Raw genomic sequence first — 21,084 nt, 5'->3', positions numbered from 1 at the left:
GACAACACATATCTCTTCTTCTCCTCCTTACCCAGTCACTCAACAGAGCTAGCACCTGGCTGGATTCTGAATTCTGTCCCTCGCCAGCTGTGGGAGGCCTGGTACCTGCACTGACTCCTCTCTCCCAGTCCCTGTTGTTTCTTCAAAGGTCAGAGGAGGGGTCGGGCACTTATCTAAAGACACTTCTAGCTCTAAGATTTTATGATGCGACTAAAATTTTGGGATGGGGGAGAGAAAAGCTCCTGCAAGGGGAAAGCTGGAGGGCAGCAAGTGGCAGTACGGATCTTAGGAATGCCCAGGTCTTTCTTCATTTTTGCCTTCTTCATTTCACTCATCACCTCCACCGCTTCTTACTATTTCTACTTATTTACTCTGTGACCTTAGGCAAAGTCTCTAGAACTCTGTTTCCTCTTCCGTAAAACCATCCATAAATGGTTGCCAATTTGGGTATTTCAAATTTGAGGACTAAATGGTTTTACATTTAAAGCACTTAGCATAGGGCAAACTCATGGAGCTGCTCAATAAATGTGAATTTCCTCCACTTTCCCCTTCCTTCCCCAATTTGCTTCCCAGTGCATCTTTTCCTGAAGCACTTGCTCTGGGCTGGATGTCCTGAGTAGTTGTCAATGAAGGTCAAAGGTAGAATACCACAGATGCTCCCCAGAGCAGAGCGATGCCAATGCAGAGAAGTCCTGTGCGTTCACCACTTTTCTTGAAGCTGTGTAGGTGAGAGGTGGGAGGACACTCCAGACTGGCACAAGCCGGGCCCCTCTCTCCCACCCCACCTACAAACACTGGAGGGCATTCCCTCCTTTGGGATCTGGCTTCTTGGCCCCCACCTCTGGGCACTCCTCACTGGTTACATCAGCCAACAGAAACCACACCCATGTCCAAAGCCCTCTCACATTTACTCTCTGAGTTTACCTTTCACTCGCCTGGTGAATATCTGTTATTTTTCAGTTTGTTATTGGTACTTACATGTCCTTTCCCACTATTTAATGTTGCATCTTTCTCTTGCCATTTGTCCCTTCATTTAGATGACAGTTTTCTTGAAGGCAGGGAGCTCCTGTTTCCTACTACACCCTATACATAGCAAGCATTCCAACACATGGGCAGGGAACTCGGTAAAAAAAATAATTTTATACTCTTCACCTGTCCCCAAGTTAGCACCTAGTCTTCTTTCATACCACCCTTAATTAATATCTAATTTTCTTCACAGTTGGCTATTCTGCTTCTTTTCATCATAGAGTGGATGAGGCTTCCAGAGCTAAATTAATTTAGATACATTATTTTTCTATTCTTCTTTTTACCTAAAAAAAAATGAGACCATGTGTGCTGGTTTGAGTGTATTGTGTCCCCCAAATGCCATTATCTTTGTGGTCTTGTGTGGGGCAGGCGTTTTGGTGATGGTTGGATTTGCTTGGAATGTGCCCCACCCAGCTGTGGGAGATGATTCTGATGAGATGTTCTCATGGAGGTGTGGCCCCACCCATTCAGGGTGGGCCTTTATCGGTGGAGCTATATAAATGAGCTGACTCGGGGGGGAAGAAAGAGAGTGCAGCTGGGAGTGATGTTTTGAAGAGAAGCAAGCTTGCTAGAAAGGAATGTCCTGGGAGAAAGCCGTTTTGAGGCCGGAGCTTTGGAGCAGACGCCAGCTGCCTTCCTAGCTAACAGAGGTTTTCCGGACACCACTGGCCGTCCTCCGGTGAAGGTACCCGATTGCTGAGGTGTTACCTTGGACGCTTTGTGGCCTTAAGACTGTAACTGTGTAGTGAAATAAACCCCCGTTTTATAAAAGCCTGTCCATCTCTGGTGTTTTGCATTCTGCAGCATTAGCAAACTAGAACACCATGTTTTCCTTTTTCTTGCCTTCTAGATACTTTTCTGAGGTCTCAACTATCCAGCTCCAAACTCTCTTCTAAGGCTTTTAAATGTAAATAATAACTAGCCTTTATTGATGAGAACTTTTCTTTAAAAAAGAATGCCCATAAATCCTTAACTTCTTTCCATACTTCCCCATCATTGTTTCAGGGATTCTAGAAAATTGAAAATACCAATCTCACAAATCAATCTCCATTTGACCTATTCGCCACAGTCAAATCCTAACTCAAAACTCCTCCCTTTAAAAGTTCTGCGTTCCTCTGAAGCTAAATGAGACAAAAAATGTAAAAAACACCCCTGCACTTGAATCACCACAATGTCTCTCCCTGCTAATATAGTTTTATTCCACAGATTGGCTCTTGGTGGAGGGCACTGGTTTCCTGGCTGGTTTGTGGCCTATTTAAAACAGACGGAGGCATCTCCAAGGTGGCTTTGTCAAAGGCCAAGGACATTTTTTCGGCAGGGACTCTGAGCTTGTTGCCACAAAAACAAAGAATGATTTCATTTTAGCTTCCCCAGTTTTTTTGGATTCAAAACAAGTGCTAAGAGGGAGGTGGAAGCCAAGAAGGCAGCCCAGCTCAGAAGCCCAGAAGGAAGCTGAGAAATGTTGGCTCTGGCTCCATGCTCAGGATGAGGCTGTGAGCAGGCAGCCGTGAAACAGCATCTGGAAAACCTCTCAGCTGGACATTTTGCCCATAGACACAGAGGCTGGATGATGCAGGAGTGAAAAGAATCTACCTTGGATTCTCTTGGTTCAGCGAGTGGTTCTGAACCCTGGCTGCACACTGAAATACCTGGGAAGCTGTTAGAACTTGCCTATGTCCAGGCCCCACCCCAGACCTGTTGAGTCAGAATCTCTTGAGTGAGTCATTGGCCTTTTGTGAAAAGATCCCAAGGGGCTTCTGACATGCAGCCAGGATGGGAGAACCACTGACTGTTGGTAGCTAAAAAGGCTTTCTTTTGAACACCTTGACTGAATTTTTTTCTTTTACTTCCATTGAAGATTTTTTTTGGGAGGATGGGGGTATATTTTAGCTGTTTATAACATGTGCCTTCCTTCATCATTTCCATAACTTTCTATCCCTCTTAGGTAGTTGCTTCAGGAGTTATAATAGGGATACATACACACATATTTATATATACAAGAAATTTATAAACCAATTTTTATACACATAAATAAATATATAAACACATATAATTTTTATGTTTTAAATATTAGAGGTTTATCTTGATTCAATTAATCATCCTTTCTTTCTTGTACTCTTGTACAATTCAGGAGTTAATGGTTGCAGTATATTGGGTCCCTTTCTTGAAACTGGGGTGTCAGCAGACTTAGGTCTTGTACTAACTCTGTTATAGGATTTCAGGGTAAGCCATATAGTCTCCCCGAGACCCAGTATCCTTACCTGTAAAATGATGGAGTCGCACAGTGTGATCGCACTCCCTTTATCTAGTGTATGGATGGATGAGTAGAAAAAAGCAGACAAAAACTAAATGAAAAATAGGGTGGGATGGGGGGGATGATTTGGCTGTTCTTTCTTACTTTTATTTTTTATTCTTATTCTGATTCTTTCTGATGTAAGGAAAATGTTCAAAAATATATTAGGGTGATGAATGCACAACTATATGATGGTTCTGTGAACAGGTGATTGTACACCATGGATGATTGTATGGTATGTGAATACATTTCAACAAAACTGAATTTAATTAAAAAAATGATGGCGTCACAACAGGTGTCCTTCAAGTTTATTTCCAGCTCTAATATCCACTGGTAGCATTAAGAATCACCCATAGACATCATAGAGCAAGCCCCACAGAAAAGAGGAGAGTTTTTCACATCTAAGCTTGAATTAACCTGTTGCCCAGTCTTTAGGTACTATGTTAAAGACCCTTGGCATTAAAATAAGACCAAAACCTACTTTTGTACTACCTGGAATTATTCCAATTCTGTCTATAAACTGGGGGAGACTGATTTTTAAAGTTTTCATAGGTGAAATGAGGAAACTGCCTTTATAATGCTAGGACTCTGTTTCCTAAAGTGTGTTACGTAAACACTAGTCCCACAAAATGTACCTTGATAAAAAAGGCTCTGAGATTAAATACAGTTGAGAAATGAGAAACAATCTAGCCCTCCTCTTAGCGATTCATAATGCATATTAGTGTTAAAGGCTTTGTATAATAATTTAGCCAAAAAATCTTCTTAATGTTGTTTACCACAGATTGCATGTGCCCATACTTGTTTGACTGAGGAAACAATTAAGATTCCAGGTTCAAGGAATACATGGAGGGAAATGCTGCTCGCTGCTCTACAGTTTACAAGGGGCCTTCGTTATTCCCATGGTGGTGTTTTTGATGCGTGTCTCCCACCCCATTCTCCTGGGATGCTTTGGCTAATGAAGTCTACATCACCCCTTTTAGGGGTCTGTCACTTCCTGGCCTCAAAACCCAAAGATCAGGAACATTTTTTGGTGATTATAAGCATATTTGGGGAGATCATAGATCACCTGAAATGAAGAATGGGAGGAAAGGATTTGAACTGTATGTGGAATTCACTTGGAATGCAAGGCAGAAGACAAGAAAGAGAGGACTTCCATGGTCAACCATAACTAGGAATGAGAAGGCAAAATCCACTTCCCTTCTCTGTTGGTCATGATCTGTTATTAAACATTGATATAGACACTTTTTATTCTAGGATATTATTTTTCATCTTAGCGAATAGCAATAGATTAGATCTAGGAGGGATCATAGAGATGATAGAGTCCAAATTTGGCAATTGGGTTTCATGTGTGGTGCTAATCCTGCCTGGAGCACTGGTTTGAAAAGGATACTGAGGCTGTTTCCTGACTCAGCAGAACTCCTAATGATGACTACCAGAAGATAAGACGGTGGCAGAGTGTCACAGAAGCAGGGTATTTGCCATTCCTTAAGTAGATGAGGAAATTATTTTCAAAGAGATATATACCAGCCCCAAATCACATGGCAAGTGACTGAGTGACTGGTCCCTTTTCTCTTTCTCATTTAATGAGCATGAACAGTATCTTGATATTTAAAGTTCTGGACATATACTTCAAGTTTGTCACCACTCAATTAAAGTATGCAGTAATTTGCTAGATTTGAATAAACGGTGAGCACTAATAGGTATCATTCATGCCCCTTCTTTGTGAATAAGAGAAGTTAATTGCTTCCACTTTTCCTTGCCTTTATTTGTCCATGCAAACACAGCTAGTGTTTGTAACCAAAACTGAAGCATTAACTCAGTGGTTCAAAAACTTTAATAAGTTGCTTTCACATTTTGTCTGACATGTTGCTGACATTTGGGAGCCACTGATCCAGGCTTCCAGAGGCCTCGTGGACCTTATTTCCAGGTGCTTTCCAGTTCCGACATGTGCTTTTAGAGAATTAGTACATGATGTGTGCTTCCAGAGACAAAGGTTTCTTCCAGTCACTAAGGTTGTCCAAACCTCCCTCCCTGAGCCTCTCCTGCCAACACAGCCATGGATATCTGGCTCTCATTACGGGGGCCCACTGTCCTACTCTGAAGCCCTGGTTTCTTGCCCCTTGGATTTCTGGTTAGCTTTGGCAGATGACTTGGCTGACTCATTTCAGTTCTGTTCCAATTATTCAGCTTTGTCCTGTCCTCTGGACCCTCCCAACTTCTTATCTTCTCCTTTGGCAGCCATTCTTGGTATCTTATGAGCAGAGCAAAGGAATGAATTACCTACGGATATCAAGAAAACATTCAAACTCAAGCCTCATGCCCAACTATAATGAATGAGTGGCAAAGAGCCACTCTCTTCAATTGGGGCCAGTAAATATTTTCTCTAAGTATTATTGGCATTTGATTCAGTTCATATTACTACATATCTAGCTCTCTACTTTGCAAACTGATAAACAGTTTATAAGTCCTTTCCTTTTTAAAAAAACCTTTTTAAAAAAAGCTATTTACTTAAGATATTTACTGGTTTACCAAAATCATAGTATTAGAGCTATTAATGTTGTCATACCCCCATTTTATAGATGAGGGAACTGAGACTCAGGAAAATTATGAAGTGTTCAGGACAGTCAACTTAGTCTGTGTTCTCTCCAACATACCACCCTGCCTCTCAATTTTAAAAATATACTTATTACTCATACAATACTTACTGGGTATACAATATTTATTAGAGTGTTAGGGATAAATAAAAATAAATAGATGTGTCTCCTGGGGCTCACAGTATAAAATAAATGACCAGCGGTTTTAATTTATGTACCATATGCTAAACTATTAAATTATTTTTTCCCGTTTGGTAAATAAATGAGCCTTCCACCATCTTAGTTATAACACATCACCATTTCTTTATCTATAGCGCATTGCTGTTGTTCTTTAGAGTAGACATTTTGCTGGGTCCATAACTGACATCTTGCTTTGTCCTTGAACCATGCAAGAATTTTAAATATTTTAAAATGTAGGCAAAATATGCATGCATGCTCATTGTAAACAATAATATTTGAATATATAAAGAAATAAATAAGTAATATTTAAATATAAATAAGAAATATATAAAATATATAAAAAAATAAATATATAAGAGTCCACTTTCACTGTTAACATCCTCCAATCCCACTCTGGTCCTTGGAGTTAACCATTGTTGATAGGTTTGTGTACATTGTTCCAGAGCATTTTCCTTTGTGTATATGCATAGATTTGGGGTTATTGGTCTTTGTGATGTAGCTTTTCTTATATAGTTATCCATTTTGTTCTTTTTTTTTTTTCTTCCCAAATAATCTGTAAGCTCCATGAGAGCTGTGCTGGTCATTGTCATAGTCATAGCTCTTAGGGCATATACATATAGGCCCTTATTCATGAATGACACGTTAACTTGAGCCTCTGTCCAACCCACCCCCACCCCCTCACCCAGGATTCCATATAAAGGAATACTCTTAACGTCTTAAACAAGAAAGTTCAGTTCTTATAGAGTGAACTCACTTTATCCAAATGTTAAGGATTGAATCATGTCCCCCACAAAAGACATGTTCAAGTCCTAACCCTTATTCTTGTAGGTGTGAGCCCATCAGTAAATAGTATCTTTGAATATATCATGAGTTAAGGTGTGGCCAGACTGTGAGGGTGGGCCTTTATCCAGTATGGCTGAAGTCCTTGTTCTGGTTTGCTAAAGCTGCCAAAAGGCAAAATCCCATAAATGAATTGGCCTTTATAAAGGGGGTTTATTAGGTTACAAATTTACAGTTCTAAGGCCATAAAAGCATCCAAACTAAGGCATCAATAGGACGATACCTTCACTGAAGAAAGGCTGATGGCATCTGGGGTTCCTCTGTCACATGGGAAGGCACATGGTGATGTCTGCTGGTCCTTCTCTCCCAGGTCCCGGTTTCAAAATGATTTTCTCCAAAATATCTCTGGGTGTTTTTTCTCTAAGTGTCTCTCTGCTCTCGTCAAAATGTCTCTGCCTTTTATCCTCTCACAGAGGACTCTAGTAAACTAATTAAGACCCACCTTGAATGGGCAGGGTCACATCTCCATGGAAACAGTCTAATCAAAAGGTCCCACCCACAATAGGCCTGCCCCCATAAGAGTGGATTAAAAGAACATAGTCTTTCCTGGGGTACAAAGCAGTTTCAAACCAGCACAGTCCTTAGAAAGAGATGACTGAGCAAGAGGAGCAGAAGGCAGTAGAAGCCAGCAGTCCGTAGGAACCAGAGGAGGAGGCCCAAGGAGAGGCAGACTGCCATGTGACAGAGGATTGCTGGAAAGGCATCACGAGAATGCTGCAGACTTTGGAGAAAGCACAGCCTTGCCCAACACCTCAATTTTGGACTCCTAGCCTCCCAAACTGTGAGCCTATAAATTCCTGTTGTTTAAGCCAACTAGTGTGTGGTAGTTGTCATAGCAACCCTGATAGAATAAGACACCAAATTAGAATGATCCTATCATTTCTGAAAAATATGATTATCAACCTGTCTTTAGTATCCAGACTTTGACAGTTTTACCCAAATACAGGCCCTCCTTAACTTAAAAACAAGTTATAAGTTCATTGTTTGGAACTTGGGATGCATTTTCCTACAGTGGGGTTACAGATATGCTTTAAGTGATAGCTTTAGCATTACAAGAAAAACTTCAAAGGAAGATGAACATTTGAAGAGTATCTATGATGTGTGAAAAACCCTGTCAAGAAATTTCCATTATTACATTTAATCTTTGCAACAGTTTTGTTAGGGCAGTTTTTATTCCAAATTACATAGATGGAGCAATTGAAGTTCATAGTGATTTCATGACCTTGCCCAGTGTCATGAAAATAAATGTCAAAGCTGCAAGTTAAATCCAGGAATGTTTGATTCGTAAACACACGCACCTTCCATTTTTACCAGGATTATAGTCCCTAGAAGTCTGCTTAATAGAAGAAAGGTGCACACATAGACATGTTTTCAGCCTTAGGCATGCTGTTTGCCTCCTCCTCAAGCAATCTTAGAGGGAAAGATCAGGAACTGGAGGGCTAGAAGCTCTGGTTTCACCATACCTTATTCATACCCCAACAAGATGACTATGCCAAAATAGAAGATCAACATTTTGGCTGTTGCTGTATAGGTATTTTTGTTTTCTAGCTCCCAAATCTAGTTGATAAACATGCCTTGCCGGGAATTCTGTTTCCCTCCTTACCCACTCTCCAGACTTTTCTATGCTGCTCTGCACCTTGTGATACTGACCTCCTTGGGCTCCATCAACTGCTTCTGCTTGGGTTTGTCCAATGGGAGGGACCAGAAAGAGATTGGAAGAGGTGAGGGAATAAATGTCAGGGCATTTAGTCTCTGGCCCCTTCCCTGTCAGTTATTTAGCAGTGGCTGTATTATTCCTTCACCAAAAGCCACAGCTCCTGCTGGATGGCCCTCTCCTACATCTTCAGCTCTCCCTAAGTTCCAGCAATTACTAATTTCCTTGTATCTTCAAGCCTAGAGATGATAACAGTGTTATACTATCACTAGCTAGGTGCTTTACCATTTCTTGTTGGTTTAGTACAAGCTTTTCCACACCCTTGGAATGTTGCTTCATTCATTAAACTTTCTTTTGCCATCCCTTGGAGTGTGCCATCTGTTTCCTACTGGGATCCCAGTTTATCCATAAATGAAGCCAGGATTGCTTAAAGAAAACATATCCACAAAATCCCTCAAAATGGGATTCTGTGATTGGGTTGTTCATATATTCGATGGGCATAGATAATCCTCTTTCCTTGGTGAAATGGCTTGCAGGAAATCCATGGCATGTGTTAGATAACAATTACTCAAATTATCAACATCTGTTGCAGGGGATGAGTACAGGCGAAGGGCAAGGCATTGAGAGATAATGTGACTGTGGCAGTAGTCATTATGGTGATAGGTGACTTAGATTATATAGATTGTGATTACATATATTGTGCCATGAGGTGGCTACTTATTAAACCATGGAGAGCATAAACACAGAAAAGGACAAATTATCAGCCTTGAATGCTCAACTCTGGGCATAGGTGAAAAATTAAATAGGCTCTTTGGCAGCTTTTAAGGGTCTTTTATCTTCTGTAACTGCAGGGAAAATATGAATAAAGATCAAATTCTGAGGCTAAATGCATGTAGAGGCTAAATACATGCATATCCATTCACATTTCCACTGTTATATAGATTTCTAGGGTCATGCAAATTTTTAGGGTCATGTAACTGAGTAAAATAGAAGGTACACTTGCCAAGGATTCAAACTTACCTGGGACTGACTCTCAGCTCTGACACTTAACATCAATATGGCATTGTGCAAATTTCTTAATCACTCTGAAAGACAAGTCATTGTATGTATAAATGTGAAACACTACTTGGTCTCTTATGATGAGATAAAGGCGTAAGTGGGAAAGGGTTGGGTCCCTGAGGTACAGGATGGGACTTTTGGGCAGACACAGAGAAGACTGAAACTTTGAATCTCCAAAATCCCTGGTCCTTCATTGCTTGTGGAAGAAACTCCTTCTTCTTCCAGCCACTTCTAAGGTCACTAAACTTCTCTCTGCATATCTAAATCTTTCCATGATTTCACTCTGCCAGTTGCCTCATGAAAGGGATGCCAGTTCTCCTTAAGACCCACTCCCAACCCCCCTCATTCCTTCCAGGCCGAAAAAAGAGAGTTAGATCCCAGCATAACTCATCATAGCCTGGCATAGTCTATACACCAAAGGATCTTTCTAAATTTGTAGTAGCAAAAACCAGGGAAGAATACATGGGAGTGGGTTTTGAGAGCATTAGCTCAAAGAGCAAAATATTATATCAGATTAGGCTGAATTTATCAATGAGTCCATGCACCTGGGATTTGGGATTTAATGTGTCTGTTCCATCTCTTTGGAATTCACATTAAAATTTAGCTAGGTGGGTTTATTAAAGCCTGCATGCAATTGTATTTTAGATAGAAACGTCAATCATTCCCTGGTGTATTGTAAAGGAGGAAGTCTGAAGATTTGGGGTGGTAGGAATGTTGAAATGGGTGTATTGTGGACACACTTCTTGCTTCTCCTTAATCATAGTCTCATATGGGCCTTGGGGTCAGATCTTTATTAAGGCATTAAGAATAGTGCATTGGTGAGGGGAGCACCAGAATTCTTGAAAAGCTCTGAATTGGCTGATCTTTGTAGTCTGGAGATGAAGACGGGGGAGGTGGAGTTGTTACTTAATGGAATTGAGATGCCTGATAACAAAAGGAATAGTGGCATCTTGGAGTTGATGAGGCCAGGTGGCATTATATAAATGACTGAAACACAGTGGGAGGAGTATTGGTTACCTTGACATATATAAATAAAAAAAATTCTAGATCTGACAACTGACTCAAATTTACTTTGGTAAGGAGTCTTGGCCTCTTGCCTGGTTGCCAGATCTAAACCAGCTTATAGGTCTTAAGCCTACTGAGTGAAGGGTGGCCAGGTTTTTTTTTGTTTTTCTTTTTCTCCCTCTTTTTACTGTTTAATTCTTAAAAATGAATAAAGTTCCATTTATAATAACCATTTATACATGAAGCCATAAAAAACAAAAATCAGTAGATATGTACTTAATTTAATTGCTGAGATAAAGTAATATTTGACAGAAGAAAGTCCTGGGATATTTATATAATTATCATGCTGCCTATGTACAATTTTATTCCTAAGGTTACTTCAGTGTCTAAAACTTGAGTTTTCTCAGTTTGGTGGGAAACTAATCCCCAAGACCAACATGGAGGTGATGAAAGATTAATTTTTTAAATGAAAATTTTAAAACCCATTTTAAATAATATTTAAAAACAATCTGCCCTTCTAAAACATTAGGCTGATTTGTGTTTTTTTTTTTTCCTATGATTACAACAAGTTAGGCATAATTGTATCATGGAATTGTTAAGTAGAGAAACAATGCACTAGTTTTCTTGTTAAAATTCAAAGGCTTGAATGTGAAAGAGATATATAGTAAAGCAGGTTTAACCTAGAAATCCTAAACTGGAAAACTACTACTATTTGTATGCATTACAAATGTTCTGCATACATGTATATTATGTATGTTATACATACATAAAAGTAACAGATATATTTCTTGTATAAATTATATAAATTAATTATATGTATGCACTATCATACAAAGAAGCTAAACAAGAGTGATTTTAACACACCAGACAAAAATACCATATATACCTGAATATTAGGTAACTGCAAGCCAAAAGCATTCAGTTAAGACAATTCCTTTACTTTGAACAAGAAAGTGGTGTAAGCTACTGAGAAGTGTAGCCATCATAGGAGAGGCTCTTCCCTATTCCGCTGCCTGACCTAAGTATAAATTTAGGGAGAAAAAAGTATCTTATATTTGATTAGTTCTATTATCTATTATTATGCCTTCTTATAAAGCAGGCAAGACACTGACTGATATCTGGTTTAAAGTCTAAGAAGAATCATATCCAGATAGAATATGCTAAGTAGGTACATTTTGAGAAATTCAACTTTCATTTGGGTTAAAGTTGAATGCATGTGCTAACACAGGGTTACCGAACCACTATTTTTTATTCAGTTAGAGAAAATGAATGTAAAAATCAGTTTTATTTTTACTTTCATTAAAAAATATTCTGACAAAATAAGTTTGCATACGAAAGACAACACTTTATTATAAAGGCAAAAAGAAAACAACTGATTTTCTGCCCAATTACCATATTTAGGACTGTTACAAGTAAAGTGTTAGTTTCCAGAGAGCATCACTATGCTGTCTGTGTCAAGAACTTCCCATATTGTTCTCGAGCCTCAGAATTGTCAGCTGGCCGGTGGTAGGCTGGCCGCACTGGTTCTCCAACAAATAGCTGCATTGCCTTCACACAGTTCTTTTCATCCAGTGCGAAGTAGCATTAGATGCCTGCAGGAAGTGTTATTATGTCTCCCTTCTCCATGAAAATCCGGATCCAGTTGTCCTCTTTATCCTGCACATCAAAATACCCACTTCCATCCAAGATATATTGAAGTTCATCATCCAAGTGTAAATGTTCTTCATAAAACATTTTATTCTTTTCTTCATAATTTGGTAGTTTATCTTTGCATATGGTTATCATATGGTTATTATGTCCATCCAGGAATGGTTTCTCTCTTTTTGCATCTTTTCTAATTCTAGATCATTCTCATATCTGTCAGCATCCAGTTTCCAGTAAGAGACCCCAAGTTGACGCATCAGCTGCAGGTCGATGGGGAGGCCAGGCTCCAGTCCATGGGGCTTCCTTTGGTCCTCCGGGGACTCGTCCATATACCAGGCCTCCACCATCTTCCCGGCCTCATCTGCAGGAGGCCACAGGTCCCAGGGTGATGTCGGGTGCAGCCCATCCTCCGGCTGGAGCAGACTTACTCCTGGCCAGGTTTTTATGATGAAAGACCTTGCAACTTGCTGACAAGTGTATAATCTGATTCTTCCCTCAAGGCTTTCCCAGTGGCATCTGTGGCCATTTACCAGATTGACTGTGAGCTGGGGAAAGGGAAAATCTCCAGATTTTCTAGAAGTTATTAGACACTAGCTTTAGTCCGATGTACTTCTGTAAACCTGAAATGCTGCCACCGCCACCACCACCACCACCACCACCACCATGGTTTATCATTCAGAATGTGGGGTTATGGAAGTTAGGTGGTAGATGGTTTCTTGACCTGACTTCATTTAAGAGTGAGTCCAGTGAGACCATGGTCCATCTGTTTACTTCTTTAGTCCAAAAAGTATAGCTACATATATCATAACTGGCAGAATCCCCACATTGGTTTCCTTATTTATAGAGTAAGTGATATCATAGAAGAAAGGACAAAGCAAAAGTCCATGGAATTGAGAAATCTCTCTACCCACTACTGAGGTAACAACCCTAAAGCAAAGCCACATCCCTTAGGGAATTGCAAGGATTAAAGCAACCAATAAGGACTTGAAAAGGATGTAGGTGTTGATTCTTACCACATTCTCATTTAACTTCCACATTTGGTTGGCAAAAAAGCCAGATGCCTCATAAAAAATGACTGGATTACTACGAACCAAGTTAGATTGTAACACTTCTCAGCTGCAGTTCCAGATGTGTTATCGTCACTAGATTCAATTAACATAGCTCCTGGGCCCTGACATATATTTATTGACCTAGAAATCTCTTTCTTTTCATTTCCCATCAACAAATATTCTCAGAAACAGTTTGCGTCCATGTGGCAAGGGCAGCAGTATACCTATACCATTTTACCTTGAGGCTACGTCAACTCTCTTCCTTCGTATCATAATATAGATCCGAGGGACTTCAAACCTCTACTGAGTAACAAGTCAGTTTTGAGTTGGATCCAGAGCAAAAGACTTCTATGCCATGGGTCCAGGCTGCTGTGCAAGTTGCTCTGTCACTTGTGACTTATGATAGGGCATCCAGTGATATCTGAAGTATCTGTGGCAGATAGGGCTCTCTAATGAATGAAGCCTTTGGCAAGCCCCATTAGGAGAATCATAGTTTGGACCTCTAGTGTTTTAGAGAATAACCATGCCCTCTTCTGTAGGTAACTATTCTCCCATTGAATAGCTTCTGCCTTATTACTGGGCCCTAGTAGAGACCAGATGCCTGACTATGGGAAATCAAGTGACCGTGTGGTCTGATCTGCAAATAGTGAACATGGTATCTTTCACCCACTATCCATAAAGTTGGGTATGTGCAACAGCAATATGTCAAGGGGAAATGTTATATAAAGGATTGGGTTCAATACAAGCCAAGAGGCTCAGATTATTTCAACACCCACTCCAGGTGCATTGCCTTCTCTATCTCAATTCACTTTTATGGACTTACGTGGAATTTCTTGAAACCATGTGACTGGGGAAAAATTTTAGGCTTGATTTATGTATAGGTCTCTATGACATACTGGCACAAGCCAGAAGTGGGTGTCCATTGCATTATAGTCCTAGTTGGGGTGGCTCTGTAAAGACGTTGTGAAGGGAAATGAATCTAATGGATAGAGCTTTTCTTTTTTTACACACTCAATATTTTTATTTAATTTTCTAGCAGACAATTTACATATCTCCCCATCCCTTCTTTTAAGTTGGTTTGACAGTTTTCCATAATAAACTACTTAAAAGATACTTTTGTCAAGAATGGAATGAAACAGAAAAAAAATTACTGCTGCCTTTGATAAACCAACAAGTTTGCCAATTACATTCAAACAAAAATGCACAAACGATATTTGGACACTCTGTGGTCAGTGTTTCCTGGTGGCTGGCTTTCCTCCCCATCATGCAATGGCAGAGCTGGGGTTAGTTGCAGTTTGTCATGCTAGATCCTGGAGGTTCGCTCAGCTTCACATTATTCAAAGACCCTGGAGAGAAGACTGTAAAGTCTTGAAATCCCAAATTGTCATGGCTCCATTGATCCCAGTAGTGCAAAATTTGCGACAGTCTTGCTTGTCCACCTCATAAATAAATACTCGAGTGACGCTATCCTATTACAGTGTCTCCAAGGCTGTATTGTGGTCCTCGGTTGCAGCCGTCTTGTCCATGTTGTGGAAGCATTCCATGGCCGACATGTTGCGCTGGATGCTCTGTTTTGGAAGGTCTAGCTTGGAGACAAAGGTCAAGCAGCCATAGTCATTGTAAGATAAAGAGCGCTGGGCAACAGTCGTGGCCGGCAGTTATGACGCAATTCTTGGAGATAAACTATACACTTAAGAGTGGCAGGGACTCTGTTTTCAGAGTTGAATCCTGCACACTTTTTGAGGCATCAGCAGCAGACATGGTGCTGTCATGGCTGACCAGGCAAAGCGGCTCACTCTGACAGAGAAGCTGAGTTTGGACCCAGCCACCAGTGCCACTGCCACCAAACACTGACATCAGCTGGCCAAAAGGCATCAAGCTTTCCCAAGCCATCGTGGCTGGCTTTTCATCTACTTCTTTAAGGTAGGCAGAAAACACTCTGCATTTGAAGTCACAGGATCCCTCTGCCAGCAAAACATTGTTGAGAAGTCGATCCAAGCTGAGGACTGAGGAACGAATAGGCTTTTTAATGTGCTTGCCTACCCACCAGCCGTTTTCAGACTCAAAGTAACAAACAAATGAGTTGTGCTCCACTCCCCTCAGCAAATTTGTTCTCTAGTGGGGACGACTTCACAAAAGTGGCTGCATGATTAATTCTCAGGCTCAGCCAGATTGGCTTTTGGATACCGTCCTCTGACTCCAGGCATAGGCATTGCGATCTGCCTGGCAAGTGACAATGCTGTAGCTCTTGGGAGCCCAGTCAATACCTGTGATGTGTCCATTGTACTTGAGTTCATGAGCTTTCACCCACTGGCTTCCATTCTTCTTACAGATGTGGATTTGTGGTTACTGGGGCTAAGGACAATCTGGGTATGTTCCTGTTCCAAGCATGACAGGTGATTGACTTTAGTAAAAAGTCAAGAAGAGAAATTATTCTCTGCTTTTTCAAAGGCAGAGAAGAGAACTTGCAGACTCTGGTCAGACAACCCGAACAGGCTCTGTTGAGCATGAGGGGTGAGCAGAGACTGAGCCCCAGAGGCTAGAATTTTAAGTGTTACGTTTGGTTATTTGGGCCACTGGAAAATAGCGAATTTACATCTACATGGGTAGTGGCTAACAACTTAACCAGCTGGTCAGGGTCTTGAAAAGAAAATGATTTAAAGATTGGTAACAGAGGAAATGTATGAGGATAGGTTTCTCATAATGGGCACAGAATATTTTTTACCATATAAATACCCACCAGAGAGCATTTCATTGTGGAGAGGTGCTTGCTCATTAGGTGGACAAGATGAAATCACCCTGTGGTTGTCAATCAGAATATTTCACAGCCAAACAGGTGCTTGCTCATTGGGCATCACACAAAGTTCCATGCAGCATGGATTGAAGCTCACCAATATGAATTTCCCCTCATCAAGGCTGATCTGGCTACTACCACTGCTCAACACCCAACATGTCAACAGGCACAAAAGCAAGGATTGTAGGAGTTATGCTTTGTGTTGTCTTCCCCTCTCTTTTCTTCCATTGTGATATGGAGAACACTAATGTGGGCTAGCATTTTATGTTTCATGTGGGAATATGACAGCAGCTCACCATGATATAGCAGCTGAATGGAACTATGTGCTTCCTATATTGAGGACACTTGCTTTTCAACTAGATAAAGGAAAAAAGAAGATGTGAGGGGGCAATTATGACTGTACTAGATATTTTCTGCTCTTCCAGATCTGTTTTCCACTCTTCTCCACCCAGCTCTGGGAACTGAGAAGTTGACCTCCATGAACTGATTTAACCAAACTGCTGGGTCCATTGGCTTTTGGTTGAATGGCAATGACAGGAGATCAGAGTGGTGGAGGATAAAAAAGAACAGGCTATACATTCCCTGGCTCCTTCCTTGCTGGGCCACAGTTTGGCAGTGGCTGCTGTCCTTTTTCCAGGGCCGTGGCTCCTCTTGGGTGGCCCTCTCCTATACCTAAAATTCTTACCAAGTCCTAATAATTCATCTTCCCCCCGTAGGCTTTCAGTCTTTAAGTTAAAAGCTCCTAACATCAACCCTTGTTGGTTTCCTTCTGCCCTCATGGGCCCTTTCATGAAATTCTCTTTAGTTACCCATTTGAATGAGCCATATCTATCTTGCTGAGATTCTGACTGGTACAAAACCAAGGCCATACTCTTCTGTTTAGCATAAAGAATCCCTCCCCTTCCACCTCTCCCCAATAGTTGCTCATTTGCTCATATATCAAGAATTGGTTATCCATGGTTCTGTGTGCATATGTTGAGGGAAGGACAGATCCAAAGACAGCTTCTCTAGACTCTGGTCACTTCCATCACAACCACTATGGGAGGGAATCAGAATTTTTTTCTCTTTTAGGTTAGGAAATTTTCAACCCTGCCTCATCCATTGGTCAAATCCTTTGAACTTGGACATGGGTGTGTTTCTCATTCTGTTAGCATTATAGTGAGTGACGTCAATTTACCATAGTATTCAGTAGTGATAAAGAAAATACTGCATTACTAGGCTATAAACTTGCTTCATTCACTTATTCAACAAATACTTAGTAAACACTTACTATGTGCAGGACACCATTCTAGGATCTGAAAATATGGAAGTGAACAAAACAAAGCCCCTTCTTAAACCTGTTGGAACAAGTCTTTGCAGCCAGGGACCACATTTGCCTTCTCTGTAGTATTGGGAACACTTTTTGGTAGGAGATCAATAAATAATTATTAAATGAATAATTATTATGAATAAAGGCAAGTGTTGGAGAAATTATAAAAATATAGGCAAACTACAGGTATATAGCATTTCCCTACAATTAGCTCAATGCAGTTTGATCCCTATGTGTGGTCTTTGCAACACTGGCCTATGTCTTCCCCAAAGCATCAAGGGTTTGACTGTGGGTATTCAATTTCAGGTCAAATATGTGAATCCAATCTAATTGCATGTTGCTCCAGAATCTGCTTCATGGCCTTTTAAGGAAAAAAATCGCAAATCTCTTGCTCCATGGATCTAAATACCTCTGCTGTGGCAAGTTCTGTTGAGACCACTGCTTCCGAGCCTTCCACTTCTCAGTCCCTTCTCAACTTATTTCAATGTCTGTTCAGCAGGACTCCTATCCTCTGAGGCTCCCCACTAGATTCACTTTATGCTTTCCTCTCGCACATCTCTTACTTTTTTTTACCTCAGTTCCTCTCCTCCACTTCATAGATTATTGTCTTTTTGTATCTCAATCAGCCTACCCCACCATACTGACATCATCAGTCTACTGGGAATTCTGTTGACGGACAGATAGGTAGTGTGTCAACAGGTCAATTTTGTTTAGCGGAAAATGGAAGAAACCTAAAACAGCAGAGTAAGGATGGAAACCAAAGTCATTTATTCCAGATACAGCTCATTCCCGATAGGTCTCTGCTATGGCATTTCCTCTTTATACTGTTTTTTTCAGCTCAAGGTCAAATAAAAAAATGTACATGCTGCAACTCACAATTATGCCTTCTCATTATTGAGGGGCTGGTGTCTCATCAGGGCTTTTCAGGTCTTTGTAGTTTTGTGTGAAAACTCACCATGACGGGGTGAGAGGCGAGAGACCCAAAGGGGAAAAATTTTGCTCACTGTAGAGCTGAAATCAAAGGAATGGTTTAGGCTGTGAAAAACAGCTTCCCGTTCCCTGGCTCCAGACTGTAAGCACTCACGCCTTGGAAAAGGTAATCTGGAAAAAGTGAGGTGTGGGGAGGATGGGGATTTTCACATGGCAGTAGAGGATATCCATAGTTTCTTTTCAGGTTTAATTGCATGTGGGTGGTGTGCTATTATAAGTGCTCATAAATTGTCTACCCTGATATTGAATTCAGCCCCCTCCAGATGTGTCAGCCTGAGCTGAGCTGAAGCCAGTGGAATGGGCCAAAATACACTAGAACTGCAGCCAAACTGATGACAGAGGTTTGAAAAGCTAGCTAGAGAGACCTGTGAACCCAGTTATTGGAGCAATAGATTTCTTGTCCTGAGCCTCTACCCAGATGCTATTTTTCCCCTTTAAGGTGGGATATAAAATGAGAGGGCCCTGATGGAGAAACTGACTTTCTTCTCTAGTTGAAAAAGTAGCATTTGAGAACTTAGAAAAATATTCAGAAACTTTAGGTAAAACTCATCACGCAGAATTCCATAGAATATTCAAACTGTCTATTGTAAGGTTTATTTACCTTTTTACCCTCTGTTTTTTGTAAGAATGAAAACATTGCTAGAAACAGCATTATTAATTTGCAAAGTAGATTGAAATAAGTTGATTTCCAATCCCTACAAAATAGCAATGAGGGGAAAAAAACACTTAGAACCCCCATGGGAAGTAATAAGATGTCATGCTTATATTCTATTGGGGGAGATAGATAATAAACCAAGTAAATATAGTATTTATCACATTACCTGATAATAACTGCTAAGGAGAAAAATAAAGAAGGGAAAGAAGATAGGGAGTATGATTTCTTGTTTTTGTTCTTGTCCAGAGAAGGCTTCACTTAGAATGTGGCATTTGAATAAAAACCTGAAGGAGAATGAAGTAGTAGAAAGAGCAATTCAGGCAGTGGGAACAGCAAATGCTAAGGCTCTGAGGTGGGAGCATTCCTGGTGGGTTTGAGAAGCAGATGAAAAAGGCCTTTATGGATGGATTGATTAGTAGGAGATAAGCTCAGAAGAGTCATTGTTGATATGTGTGTTTGTTTGTGTGTGTGCACACATGCACACGCGAAGCATATGTGTAGCAGTGGTATAATGCTAAATGTTTAAGAACTGGCTTCTTGGAGGAAAAAAAGCCCTGATTTGTAGCATTTTCCAATTTCTGCGGTGTAATTACTCCCACCATACCCAGTTTCAAGCCACCAAACTCATGTCATTGAACACAGTGTTGGAAAAAAATGCACGGTAGCATAGTTACATAGCATACAGATATAATAGCCATAAATAACCTTGAGAACATAAATAATGGCAAATCTACTAAAGTAATTAGTGATGAGTTGTAAGTATTTATTATATTTTTAAAATATATTTTATTTAGTTATAAATTTATATAATTTAGTTTTAATGATGGCCGTGTTTAACAATTGGCTTACAAAATTTCTGAAAATCAGCTCTTGTGAGCTGGTATGAACTGACTCCAACACACCACTGGGGGCCAGGAGTAGACTGTGTGAGGTCTTTTAGTTTACTGCATCTGTCTGAGAAGGGAAGTCATTGATGGTTTTGAGCAGAGAAGCATCATGATATGATCATTATTTTGATAGGATCACTTGAGCTGCTATGCTAATGTGGACTGTAGGAAGGCAAGGATGGAAGAAAGGAGACCTACTAGAAGGCTATTGAAATAATACAGGCAAAAATAGTGGAGGCATAGGCCAGGTAGCAGTGAGGGTGGTGAGAAGTTATGGATTTCTTTGCTAACCAATTAGATATGGGATGAGAATGGATAAGGGAAGTCAGGATGAATCCAAGATTTGGGGGCTGACCAACTAGAAGAAAGGAACTGGAATTTACTGAGATGTAGAGACCATGAGAGGAGCAGGACTTGGGGGGAAGATCAGGAAGTCAGTCTTGAATGTCTTAAGATGTTAAGATGTGGAGTAGGTGGCTGGATATAAGAATCTGGAATTCAGTTCTTGGTTAGAGACAGAAATTAGGGAGTTATCAGTCTATAGTATTTACAGGCACGAGTCTGGATAAAATCTTCAAGGAAGTAAGCGTAGATAGAAAAGAAATGAGGTCCAGAGACTGGGCTCTGAGGAAATTTAACATAAAAAGGAACGAGCAAGGTATTCTGAAAAGGACTAGTCAGTATGGTAGAAGGACACCAGGAGAGTAGTATTGTGTCCTGGGAGACAAGTATAAGAAAAGGCTTCAAAGAGAAAAGGGTTATCAACTTTGTTAAATGCTGCTGAGAGATTAAGTAAGATGAGGTCTAGGAAAGGAACCCTGTTTTTAGCAATTGGCAGGCCATTAGTGATTTTAATAAAAGCCATTTACACGGAGCAGAGAGGATGACAATTAATTGGGATGAATTAAGGAAAGAATGGAGGAAGAGAAATTGCAGGCAGTAGGTATAGACAATTCTTCTGAGGAGTTCTGTTTTTAATGGGAAGTAGAGAAAAGGAGTCCTCACTAGAAAGAAGTAGGATGAAGAGAGTTTTATTTTTTTAATGGAAGCAATGAATGGAAGCATAACCATCAGGGAGGCCACAGGCATCTGTGAAGTGGCCATC

General features: G+C 40.4%; 2 pseudogenes; both read right to left on the bottom strand.

Moving 5' to 3' along the window:
- Positions 1 to 12,091: 12,091 nt before the first annotated feature.
- LOC119533389 lies at positions 12,092 to 12,642 on the bottom strand (annotated as a pseudogene).
- Positions 12,643 to 14,672: 2,030 nt separating this feature from the next.
- On the bottom strand, positions 14,673 to 15,853 carry LOC119532826 (annotated as a pseudogene).
- Positions 15,854 to 21,084: the final 5,231 nt, after the last annotated feature.

The sequence above is a fragment of the Choloepus didactylus genome, chromosome 4, assembly GCF_015220235.1.
Source record: "Choloepus didactylus isolate mChoDid1 chromosome 4, mChoDid1.pri, whole genome shotgun sequence".
Taxonomy (NCBI): domain Eukaryota; kingdom Metazoa; phylum Chordata; class Mammalia; order Pilosa; family Megalonychidae; genus Choloepus; species Choloepus didactylus.
The sequence above is the reverse complement of the archived record's forward strand: the minus strand, read 5'-3'. Positions and strand labels throughout refer to the sequence as shown.